We start from the raw sequence: 12,500 nt of genomic DNA, 5'->3' as shown, positions 1-12,500 counted from the left end.
TGCTGTGTGTGTGTGTGTGATTCACCCTGGTCTTTCACCGTGGTCTTTGGATCACGTGTTGGACTCGTGATCGACAGCTATTTCCCTCCCGGAAGAGAGCTCAGAGCTCGTATGACCGATCTATGGGTAATGCTATGACCTTACACGCACACACACACACCCAACTCCCCGTCCACGAGAGTTGGAGTAACGACTCGAAGCGCAGCGATACTGAAATAATTTCAGCCCTGGGCAGGATTCGAACCAGGTACTTCCGGTACCGTCATACTGATAGTCTGGGACTCTACCAACCGCGCCACCGAGTCGTGTGTGTTTGTGTGTGTGTGTGTGTGTGCGTGCGTCCGTATGTGTATGTGTGTGTGCGTGCGTGCGTATGTATTTACCTTTACCTAGTTGTATTTACCTAGTTGTATTTTGCGGGAAGGGGAGCTATGCTCGTGTTGTCCCGCCTTTGTATCTTGCAGTGTCTAGTTTGTTTTTAAACTCATGAATGGTTTTTGCGCATACTATTTCATTGTCCAGTTTGTTCCAAGTGTCCAAAACTCTATGAGGAAAACTGTTTTTCTTCAGTTCTCTTCTATAGCTATGTTTTTTTATTTTCTTTCCATGTCCTCTTGTGTTTCTTTTGTCCCAGTTAAGTAAGTTCTCACTATCGAGTACCTCTGTGCCTTTCATGATTCTGTAGATGGTCAATAGGTCACCTCTCTCTCTTCTTTGCTCCAGTGTCGGTAACTCCAGTTTAGCCAATCTCTCTTCGTATGATAGGTTTGCAAGTGCAGGTGCCATTTTTGTAGCTGCTCTTTGGATTCTTTCTATTTTCTTTATATTCTTTTTGGTACTGGGGGACCACAATGTCGCTGCATACTCTAATCTAGGCCTTATCAATGTAACCAATATTTTTTTCATCATGTCTTCGTCCAAGTATGTAAACGCCACTTTTATTGATCTTAGCAAGTTGTAAGTCTCCCCGACAATTTTGTTAATCTGTATATCATAGGACAAGTCGTTCGTGATAATTACTCCCAAATCTTTTTCGGATCCTACTTTCTTTACTTCTTTGGTTCCAATTGTATATTTTCCTGATATTCTGTTTTTGCTTTTTCCAAACTCCATTATGCTACACTTCTTCGTATTAAAGTCCACTTCCCATTTCTGACGTGTGTGCGTGCGTGCGTGTGTGCACTGCGTTAGGTTGAGAAATTTGTAATTGAGAGGCTTACCACTCGTTACTTTTCAGGTTCACACTATGTTATCACCTGCTGTTGTTGATATTATAGAAATGATCGAAGCAGGTCGCCTCTTTCGCTTTCGAGTTTTTGCCAAAGTCGAGAGATGTTTTTGAGGCTTGAGGTGGAGAGAATTGGAAAGAACTGAGTCTAAACTCGGACACTAGAGAGGGGTACACGGAAATTCCAGGTATTAATTTCGAAATGGAAAAAGTGAACAAAGAAAGATAGTTAGTTCTTGGGGTGTATTGACTTTGTGATGTATGTGTGGGTGTGGATGTGTGTTGATACGTGTGTGTGTATGTGTACGTGTCTACGTGTGTGTGTATGTGTACGTGTCTACGTGTGTGTGTATGTGTACGTGTCTACGTGTCTGTTTGAATTGTAATCCCCTATACACATGTGTTTATTTTTATGTGTGTAACAATATGATGGACATACACTTTATACATGTTCTAAATGTAAAATGTATATACAAGATAGAGAATTATATATTCACATAATTTAACAGTTATTTACTGTGTTGCTGACGTATTTGGGCGTGCGCGTGTCTCTCATACTACTAGTCATGGGTTCGAATCCCGCAATCATCTCTGATTCCCAGCAATGACTGTTATGTACCCCATTAGTCGTTACTATGCGCCTTACGGTATATGATGCGATCATTCTCCTTCTTACGTGTCCTTTATGGGCAGTATATATTTAATTGGGTAATAATCCAGTTTTATGATATAAACATTCCTTGCTTTTCTATGACCGATGAAGTTCGAATTTAGTCCTTATGTAAAGCGGAGTACTTGTTTATAGTCCTTGTAAGGACCATCGACTTCATTGATTTTCTACATACATGGAATCATAACGAAGTTATGGGTAACTGTAAGCAACCAGCACTAGAAACTCGTTTAGGTAAGCAGGTTTCGAATTGGCGATCGTTTACTGTACTCAGAAGCTAGCTGTATTGCTGAGATATTATATATATATATATATATATATATATATATATATATATATATATTATCACGTTCAGTTTGAACTTTCACTAATATCGGGTTCTTTGCTTGGCAGTGAATCCAATTTTGCTGAATCTTAAATTTGCTGAATCTTAAATTTGCTGAATCTTAAATTAGCCTTGACCTGTTGAGTCATTACGTTGTTCATTGTTATATGTAATAGTATCCTACGCCGTGAATCTTCACAATGACAGAAATTGGACATGGTCCACTAGCAGAATTCTATGCTGCAAAATAATGAATATTTATTTTTATCTGGGGACAGCAAAGCAGCAAATGCCGAGATTTAAGCTTTCTGGATTGCAGGTACATACATCAAGTCAAATGACGTTATCTTCCTAAACGGGAATGTGTTTTGTTCTACTTCCAGAGAACAAGAAGAGAGTCCTCAGCCTCTGGTTTTGTTCGTTTACAACCTCAGCAACCTAAAGTTGACCGAGATTCAAGGTTGTAAGGCCAAAACGGAGCGCTCAACATCGTCAGGCTCTGAGGTGTCATCTGCACCCACCTAGTCGTTTGAAAGAAAACGCTGGGTTTGTTTGTGTCGACGGCTGTCCATCTGACATTTCGAAATGACTTCTGGTTCCTTTGCGATTGCCGTAAGGAATATGGAGGATTCAATACCGTAAGTTACGGTCCCGGTTTGCGGCTTACCGTAGAATAGAGACCGCTCGAGTTCTGCTAATTATGCGTAGATTACGAATCGGGTTTGTAGACGCGTAGCTCAGCATTCGAAAAGAAAAGGTGTACTTTGTTGTAGTTTTGGATGAAAAGTAGATTATTTTTTTTATAAGTTGATGGTACATTTGCGTAGCGTGTCCTCCTCTCCATCATAGTGCGTATATGCGTACATGGCCAGTTCTGTATTTGTTCACAAAGTGCGTCTCTCTTCTCTCTCTCTCTCTCTATCTCTCTCTCTCTCTCTCTCCCCACTAACCAACCCACACCCACAACCAGTCATAATCATAGCACATAACCAGTCATAACCATAACACATAACCATAGCACATAACCAGTCATAGCCATAAACACAGTCAAGGCATTCTTCAGATTCTTTTTCTTGTTCACCTTGAGACCTTCCACTAACGCGACTAAAGACAGACGACGAGGTTCCTCTGTACGTGCGGACCACCGTTTAAAGAACGTTTCCGATCACGACCCAATCAATTTCGGACTCCAACGCCTCAGTTTTATTAATCAAACCACTTTTTCCATAACAAGAACAAAATCCATAAGCCAGACCATCGTGTTGATGATGAAAGAACCTTCTAGAAAATGGTGGAGGCTTTTCTTCAGACGTTGACAAACGACCCTCCAGTCCTTGATGACGCTTTCTTGCAAGAAAGATTCGGCTATTTTGTCACGATGGTGTAATCCCCTGTAGTGGAGTGGCACGGTGATTGCACCAAATTACTGGTGGTGCCAAAAGGGTGGGGAATTGTGGGATAGTATAGTCTCGTCGTAAGTGTTGTAGTTGAGTTTGCTCGATAAAGAATGTGGAATTATTAGGATAGATGAGCGGTTCTGCGGTAGATTTATGTTGTTTATTATACGCCGTTGTAGCGGGTTTGCTAATTATAGCGAATTTTTATGCCTGCAATCCAAGTTTAATAGGATATACTGGAATTTGTTTTTATTTTTTTTAGTTATTCTTTACATTATTATGTTAGTATTTCGATTCTTATTGTTATTACTGTTGCTTTGTGTTTTATTATTAATTTTTTATGAATGTGGCGTACGATGGGTAACTGCACGACGTGGTTTATCGAGACGGACGTGAGAGAGAAACATCTCCACGTCTCTGGTGCAACCCCGAAAGGCTGGCATTCAGTCTCCAGACTGGGCCGTTGCCGGTCATTGTGGGGCTGCGGGTTTTCTATTGAGTGAAACGTATGAGAAAAAGTGTTGTTATTGTCATTATCACCACCATTATTTTTTTTGTTATAATGATTATCATTAGTATTATTGTTAGTATCCTTTTTATTATTATTATCATTGTTATTATCATTATTATGACTATTATTATTAGGGGGGTCGCCGAATTTATGAAGCAGCCTTACAAAGGATTACAAAGGATGTGCTGTGTCTTGCGACACTGCTTCTGACCCAGGGCAATGGACAGGATGCAGGGATGACCCGTCATCCAGGAGGTGCCAAGATAAGAGGGAGGGAGGAGGGTGGAGGGGAGTGGAATATATAGGGAATGGAATGGGTGGGAGTGGTTTCTATGCTTTTTTCTTTTTGGCTACCACCCCCCCCGTGTAAGGGGGAAAAAGCCTTTGGTATGTGTATGTATGTATGCTATTATTAATGTTACTACTATTATTATTATTATTTTATTGTAATTGCTATTATTATTATTACTATTACTATTATTATTATTTTATTGTGATTGTTATCATTGTTATTGTTATTATTATTATTATTATCATTATTATCAATTACTATCATTAGCATCATTATTATTACTATTATCATTATTATAATACGATGATTTGAATCAGATTTATATTGTATGTGTAACAGATGACGTTCTGTTTTAGTAGAAAGGACTTCGGATACAATCTTTTGTTCTCCGAATTTTCAAATGTCAAAATACCTTTGGTTCATATATTGAGGAACTGAATGACGAATTAAGAGAAGCTAAAACAATACGAATATTAGACACTGTAGAAATGTTCCTAGTAAAGTCTAGAATGTTAGTAATTTCTTTTGTACAACATCTGACGGTAAATAATTTCATGAACGTCTCCAAGTAATAATACATTATAACTCATTGATTATTAAGTTTTACGAATTAATTGTTTTAGGGATTTTAGTAATATCCTTACGGATTGGTCAAAACAGAATGCTGGAAAAAAATTACTGTCCCTGTGTTGTTCTATCCTTCTTAACTACCGCCGTTAGTCTATGATTATAATTTCTGTTTGATATTGTCCCCAGAGATAGAAGCTGTGGTTATTTCAGACGAAATACTAATACTGTTCGACGTAATGCAGCTCGAGAAACCATAATAATTTTTATCACGAACGTTATTTTTGTAACAATTATGTTTTTGCATGAAACTATTCACAAATTGAAAATTACTTTTTATGGTAAAGTAAATCAACTGCAGTGAAATCACGCAATGGAACAAATTCAAAATTAGCATGATTTTATATTATATTCAGCTAAGGGTAAAATAACAAACAAAAAACGTAGTGATGACGTCATGTCGTCTGAATGTGGCAACGCTATGCACTACAATATCTTCACAGGTGAGATGTATCTCCATTTGTTTCAGCATCGTACAATTATATAAATTCAGTCATCATAATTCACCTACGAATAAGTTATATGAATATAAGTTATCATAATTGTCAGTTTGTAGAATCCGCTACGCTTGATGTGGAACAAAAGAGATACTGGTACTCTAATAGCACAAAATATTTGTATTTTCTTTTATTACGAAAATGCAGGAAACTATTCTTCAAATTAGTTTATAAGGTTCGATTTTCATAGCATTGAGTATGCATTGAAATGATAGGGCAGTTTGAATAATGCAGTGAGCCTTTGAAGAAAGAAAAAAACATAATTCAAAAAGACAAAACAATGATAATACTAAACCGCACCTGTTACATTTTCACGAATATTGAAGTGATGACGTCATACGCCAGCCTTACTTGATTTGCTGTAAATTCTTATGACGTAATCAAATGGGCGGAGCGGAACGGGGACGATCGCAAATGGACACACAGACGTAGCGTGCGATGTGGGAGCAGTTGTTGTGAGTCATTTCTGCGCGTTGGCGCTGCTGTCAGTTGCAGCTTTACATTTGAACACTGTGGATGAACGGAAATTCTTCCCTCTTTTACCACATCGCCAGAACCTATATGGTTTTCGTATATTACCAGTCTTCTTGTGCTAGGAAAGAGTTGAGCTGGGTTTGTGTTGTCTGTTCAAAGCACCAGGCAAGCCTGCCACTGCGTTACCATACCTGGTGCTTACGTATGAGGACTTATAACTACCGGCACTAGTTTATGTGTCCACCCGTACAATATCTGATCAAATGTATCATACAATACTATATATCAACGTACGTTATGCAACGACAAAAAAAATTACTAACGCCGAACGCTTGTGATCAGCAAGTAATTAATAAACTGTAAAATTAATTTTCATTGTAAAAAGTGTACTATGTAATAAGTATGTGTACGAGGCACTGTCACGTGATCCATAATCCTCGCTTGTAGTGCCGTCGATGTCACAAGTTGAGACAAACCTGACGGAAACGAGGTAAGAAGTTACGAGATCTTTGAGGACGTCACAGCACAAAAGGGAGTAGAGATGTTGTCAGCATTCTCTTCACTGTAGTAAGGCCGCTTGTTGTTATTATTTTACTATAATAATTGTTATTGTTGTAATTAATACCATTATCATTATTATTGTTATTAGTTATTATTATTATTATTATTATTATTATTGTTAATGACTGTTGTTATTAGGTATTATTATTATTATTATTATTGATATTCTTAATGACTATTGTTATTAGTTATTATTATTATTATTATTATTATAATATTCTTAATGACTATTGTTACCAATTATTATCAATATCAATTATTATTACATTATCATTAATGTTAGTTATTACTCTTAGTTATTATCATTATTGTTATTTCTACCCACCTGAGGTCCCGTTCCCTGACTTCAAAGGGTTTGAGAACATTAGTTGACCTCTGCACTGCATTAGAGCCCTTTGCGTCACGCAAGGTCATTTTGTACAGATGGGAAGGTACAGTCCTTAATTAAGGCATTGAATTAACTTTATCGTGCTGATGTCCTCGTTACAACTCCAACACAATCTAAAAAAAGATCTATAATGTTGAAGTATTACTTATATTTAGTTATGCTTAAATTAAAGTTAGTTGATAGGATAGTGTCTTCAATTTGTGTCGTGTTTCGTTCGAATCTCATTTCATTTGTCAATAAAAAGTAAAAAGTTTGTGATATTATGTAAGGGGTCATTTGAATGGTACACAAAATTTGAAAGAATTTTCCTGATATTAACATCTGATAATACTCAAATGAAATGTTTTGAAATTAACGAATACGGGCAGAGATAAATGTGTAGACGACTGAAGTCTGCCTCAGTAGTGATGACATTATGCGACAACTGTATGGCATTGTTGGAACTTTGTCGGCGTGGCATTTTACATTCGAAATGATTTCTGAATTCTTTGGACATGTTTAAAAAACTAAGATAATTATCGCGATTCTAATTTTCATGGGATCTTGCGTGAAACTTGTTTTTTATGTCTTTCTGTGCAATGAAACGTGACTAAAACCAACAATAAGCTTGTGGGCAGTGGTGCTAGAGCATTTGCTGAATACAGAAACAGACCTAAATCTTTCCCTCATAAGAATAATTTACACTCGTGCTATTTTCTTATTATTACTCTAATCTTAATTCATCCAGTAATTAGATGTTTAAACCAACTGAGCTAATGCTATTGGTAGTGTACTTATAAAGTAGTGTACTTATAAAGCTTCATGGATGACAAAATGGTCGAGTAAAGTGTGAAAATAATTTAACGAATGAATAACCAGAATGGTGGTTAATAGTTTTATGAACTGTTTTTAGGTTTACGAAACTTACATATGATGACATTATTTTCACAAAAGTGATTGCAGTGAAGAAGTCAGAGTTTAGGTATCAAACAAGATACATTTATATTTTATGTAAATTAATGAGAACAACTACCGAATTAACCCATATGAATATATAATTAACACTCCGTCCCATCAAAAGAGCTGAAGAAATCGGGTTAGTGCTCTTTCGGGCAACTACAGTAACATGGGAAGTACAGCAGGAAATCATCAGTTGTAAGCTTCCCTGTCTGAGTCACATGTGAACGCTGAGTAGAGTTGGAACGAACGGAGGTAATTATTATTCGAGGCTTGGTTGTATTCCACAGACAGGTGCATGGTTCATGTGTGTGTGTACTAGTACACGTGTGTGTACTAGTACACGTGTGTGTGTGTGTGTGTGTGTGTGTGTGCGCGCACGCGCGTTTGTCAGTATTATTCTTTTCAAAGGTTCGCGCCCTCTCCACTGATTCTCGGATATTATATGTCTACCTTGTGGGACTCCGCAAGTCACTTCCCTTTATCGTCACATCTTATCTTTTACCACTGTCCTCATGCACCTGCCCCATAGGAAATTTTATACCCACTGAAGGAGATAAAGTTTTAGTCCCCCAGTATGTTCCCGATTCCATTGTAGCTGAGTCTGATGAATTTTGTCGAAGGCTTTCATTAGATCTAGGTGCACACACTCCACCCAGCCCTTACAGTACATAAACTCTCCCGATTAAAAGCTTAAGAGATTTGAGACACGTGATCTTACGGATGTGATTGTTCCTAAGAAAGGTTAAAACGTTCATGTCTTCAAGGTGTTCTACTCGCAGAAATGTTGACAATTCTCTCATATAATTTCACTATTGTGCTGGTCTGGAACGCTGGTCTATAATTCAGAGGTAGCACTACATGGATCGTTGTATGTGCGTGGTTGCATACGTGTGTGTGTGTGTGTGTGTATGTGTGTGTGTGTGTGCACCTGTGATTATGTCCCGAAGTATAAGGTCCTGCGTAAGATCGATTGCTACTGCATGACGTCGTAGCAACGGACATCAGCTACTCCCTTCAACAAGGTGACACGTTTTCCTGAGTGTTTGTTCCATCAAATACCAAACAGTCAATAATAGTTCGAGCATCGGACTCTGGATAAAAGAGAGTCCTGACCAATCAAGTCTCCATATTGTTTCGAAACTCACCCTCGGTTGAATGTAATCGTTTGGTCCAGCCAGGACAGAAGTCGGGGAAATACTTCACAGTGTTGAACAAGTTAATGTTGCCTAGGTAGAGGGGGGGTGTTGGACCCATTTCACGTGCAAGGCGTGGTTGTGGATTACGAGGAGGAGGAAGAGGAGGAGGAGAGGGGAAGGGGAGGTACTGGCGACGCTGTGTTGGGGGACAGGTGTCTTTGTGTAGTCGGTCGACGACAGCAGGTGCTGCTGGGAGGGAGGGAAGCAGCAGTTATGGGGGTAAGGAAGAGAGGGAAGAAGAACGCCACCCCTCCATTTTTATTATTGATTTAATTTTAGAATTTGGTAGTAGTGTTGTTCTTAAATGTTACACCTCGATTTTTTTCTTCCATTTTTGTACTTCACTATTTACTCGTTCTTGCCTCTCATCCTCATCTCCTCCCCCTCCCCCTTCCCGTTCTTCCTCCTTCCCTTCCCCATGCTTCACTTCCTCCTTATTCTTTCCTCCACTGCTTCCTCCTTCACCCCTTTCCTTCACGTTCACCCCTCCCTCCTTTTCCTCCTCCTTCTCCTCCACCTTGTCCTCTTTCTCCACTGCCACAGTTTCCACCCTCATCATCCTTTTACTTATTTTCCTCGCCCTTCTTCTTCAATGCCTCCTCCTCCTCTTCCTCCTCCTCCTCCTTCTTCACCTTCTACTTCTTTAATTCCTATTCCTTTTCCTCTGCCTTGTCCTCCTCTACTGCCACCGCTTCCAACCCCTCCTCCACATTTCCCTCTTCCTCCTTTTCCTCCTCCTCCTTTACCTTGCTCTCTTTTTCTACTACCACCGCCTTCACATCCTTATTCATCCCCCTCCTTCACCTTTCTCCTTTTCTCCTCCTCCTTTTCCTCTTCCTTCTACTTCCCTCTCTCCTCCTCCTCTTCCTTCTCCTTCGCCTTAGCCTTTTCATCATCATCCTCCATCGCCTCCTGTTCCTTCTCCACTTACTCATCTTCCTCGTTATTTTTTTCTCTATTGCCATCGCCTTTTCCTCCTACTCCTCTTCCCCCCTCCACTATTTCTTCCTCTTCCTCTTCCCCACCTCCGCTCTTTCTTCCTCCTCTTCGTCCTCCCCTTTCTCCTCTTATTCTTCGTCCTCTTTCTCCTGTTTCTCCTCCTTCTCTCCCCTTCCTCTTTCTCCTCCTGTTCCTCCTCCTTCTCTCCCCTTCCTCTTCCCCACACCCGTCCTTTTCGATGCCACCGCCTCCTCCTCCACCCCCTCCTTACCTCTCCTCTTCCTCCTCCTTCTGTAAGGGCAACTGCAGTGGTTGATTGAAGACGGTGCTTTCTGTGTCCACTTGAACACACGCCACCGTTCCTAAGCTCAATCACCCCACCTCCCCCCACACGCGGTGACACACCAGACGATCTTATTCAGCCGAGGGGCTGAACTCGGGACCACACGTGACCCAAATAAAATCAGCTGAACGAAAATATATGAATTTGTTCTTTGCAAACGACATCTGTCAAGGATTGGGGGACCGAGTGGCTGGCTGGCGGGAGGTTAGAAAAAACAGAAAGGAAAAATTGTGGTATCTGTGTCATAAAGCCTCAGTCGCCTTCGTGCCATGTGGCACCTTTTGTTGGTGCCAGGCTCTTTGGTGCATTTGCGTGCCACGCGACCCATCGCATCGGGCCCATGGTTTCCACGAGCAAGCTCCCATGCAGTTACCCTTCCCATTCCAAGCATCTCTCGCCAGGATCGGTCTCCTTGTCCTGGCCGTGAGTTCGATCCTTCTTCGTTTCATCCACCGAGATTTGTCTCTCGTGGAGACAACGCTGTGGGCGAGATCAGGATCGGGGAAACGTGCCACATACCCGCAATAACCGGAGTTGACCTTTATGAATAATGTTGACAAGAGGCTCTTAGTCACCCGAAGAAGCCACTGATAGTCACTCCAGAAGACACTTGCTACCAAAGTCGTCGAGCCGCCTCTTCAAGTCACCGTTCGGTGTCCATGTTTCACAGCCGTACTACAAGACAGATTATAAGCGAATTTGAGATTCGGGTTTTAGCTCTGTTTGAATATCAACAACACTGTATACTCCTAGTGCAATACCATCCTTTGAATGTCTTCCTGACATGACCATACACAGTTATACACTACACAGTCAAGGTATGTGAGGTTTTCCAAGACCTCAATTTCTTCCTCAATTTAGCCTCTCTATCCTCACTGAGGAGTTTCGTTTGTCAGGAGAAGCTGGCCCTCGACATCTTCGATGATCCCCCCTCCCGTATCTCTCATCGGTCTTCAAGAGATCCGTTATTGTTAAACGATGCTATACACGGTTTTGTGTTAAAAATACATATGCCGAAAATATTCTGAAAAATAATTGGGTTGTTTAGTACTGGGAGTGATCGCAATGAAGTCTGGTTTTGCATGAAATGGCATGACGTCACAACGTGTGCACCTAGGGTGAGAAATGCAACGCATTTCAACCGAACTTTATATGATACATTCGTCTTAACGTAAATGTATGAGATCTACAGGCCATATTTTAGATAACTGCCAACTCTGGCTTCCATCCCAACCACCCCCGCCCACCACACCCGTTCTCAGAAGAATAAGAATTCGAGTCAGTACTATTTTAGGCAACTATGCATCATCAGTCTGATGCGCATAAAAAATGGGCCTCTTCTGGTGCGGGCAGCGGCTTGCGGGACTTCCGCGATTGTCTCCACGGTTGCTAATGCCAACATACTATCCTCCTCCTCCTCCTCTCCTCGCTTTCCCCCTGCCTCCTTTCCCTTCGTCGTACCCCCCCTCCCCCTCTTTTTGTATCCCACTTCCTCCTTTCCCCCCCTGCTGCTCCCACTATCCATCTGTCCACTCAGGTCTCGCAAGGCTTTTATACGCACTTGTGCAAGTTTCCTTTTACTCCCCGTTTTCGTTTGTAACACATAAAATGGTATATTTGCATTTAGCTTATTAACATTGTCGTTTTTGTAGTGTTTCCTAGAAGACAAGTTTCGTAGTTTTTCACTCCACCTCGGATTTACTCTTGGTAATGAATGGCATCATAAACAGAGCTGGCGGACGTACGATCCAGACAAATGACTATTTCTGACAACTTTAGGGCTATGTCAACCATTATTAAAGACTGTATAAAGAACACAAAATATATTCATTATCATGATTTGTATATATTTTCATTAATTAATCAGAAGGCTGGTTGTAATCGTCGAAGAAGTGTTTTTCTTGCCGACACACTAAAAGTTCACTGTAAGTCAGTTTCGACAACTTCCCCGGCATCGTGACCACCACAACTAGCAGGCAACCAACATTTCTTACCAGTTTTGCGAATGTTGGAGTGGGAGGTGGAAGTATTCGACGTAGGAGGCCGTTTGTCTTCTGCTCAATTGTACCCTTGCAAGTGGCAGTAATAGTCTGAAGACGAACTGAGGTGCTTT

At 40.6% G+C, this 12,500-nt stretch overlaps 1 protein-coding gene across 3 annotated transcripts in view; it reads left to right on the top strand.

The window, feature by feature from the left end:
• LOC143036842 (phosphatidylcholine:ceramide cholinephosphotransferase 2-like) overlaps positions 1 to 12,500 on the top strand; it is a 317,218-nt gene that overhangs the window by 223,556 nt on the left and 81,162 nt on the right. Inside the window, exon 1 of one of the 3 annotated variants that reach the window (XM_076204665.1) lies at positions 12,370 to 12,500. This exon is cut by the window's right edge and continues 298 nt beyond it. The exons of 1 other annotated variant lie outside the window; for it this stretch is intronic. The gene's annotated coding sequence lies outside the window, so the exon portion shown is untranslated. Of the gene's footprint in view, positions 1 to 12,369 lie in introns of those variants that run through there. One more of the 3 variants, XM_076204664.1, reaches the window with a different exon arrangement.

This window comes from Oratosquilla oratoria, chromosome 21 (assembly GCF_046742065.1).
Source record: "Oratosquilla oratoria isolate Oo_2021 chromosome 21, ASM4674206v1, whole genome shotgun sequence".
Taxonomy (NCBI): domain Eukaryota; kingdom Metazoa; phylum Arthropoda; class Malacostraca; order Stomatopoda; family Squillidae; genus Oratosquilla; species Oratosquilla oratoria.
Note: the sequence above shows the minus strand (reverse complement) of the source record. Positions and strands in the feature narration are given on the sequence as shown.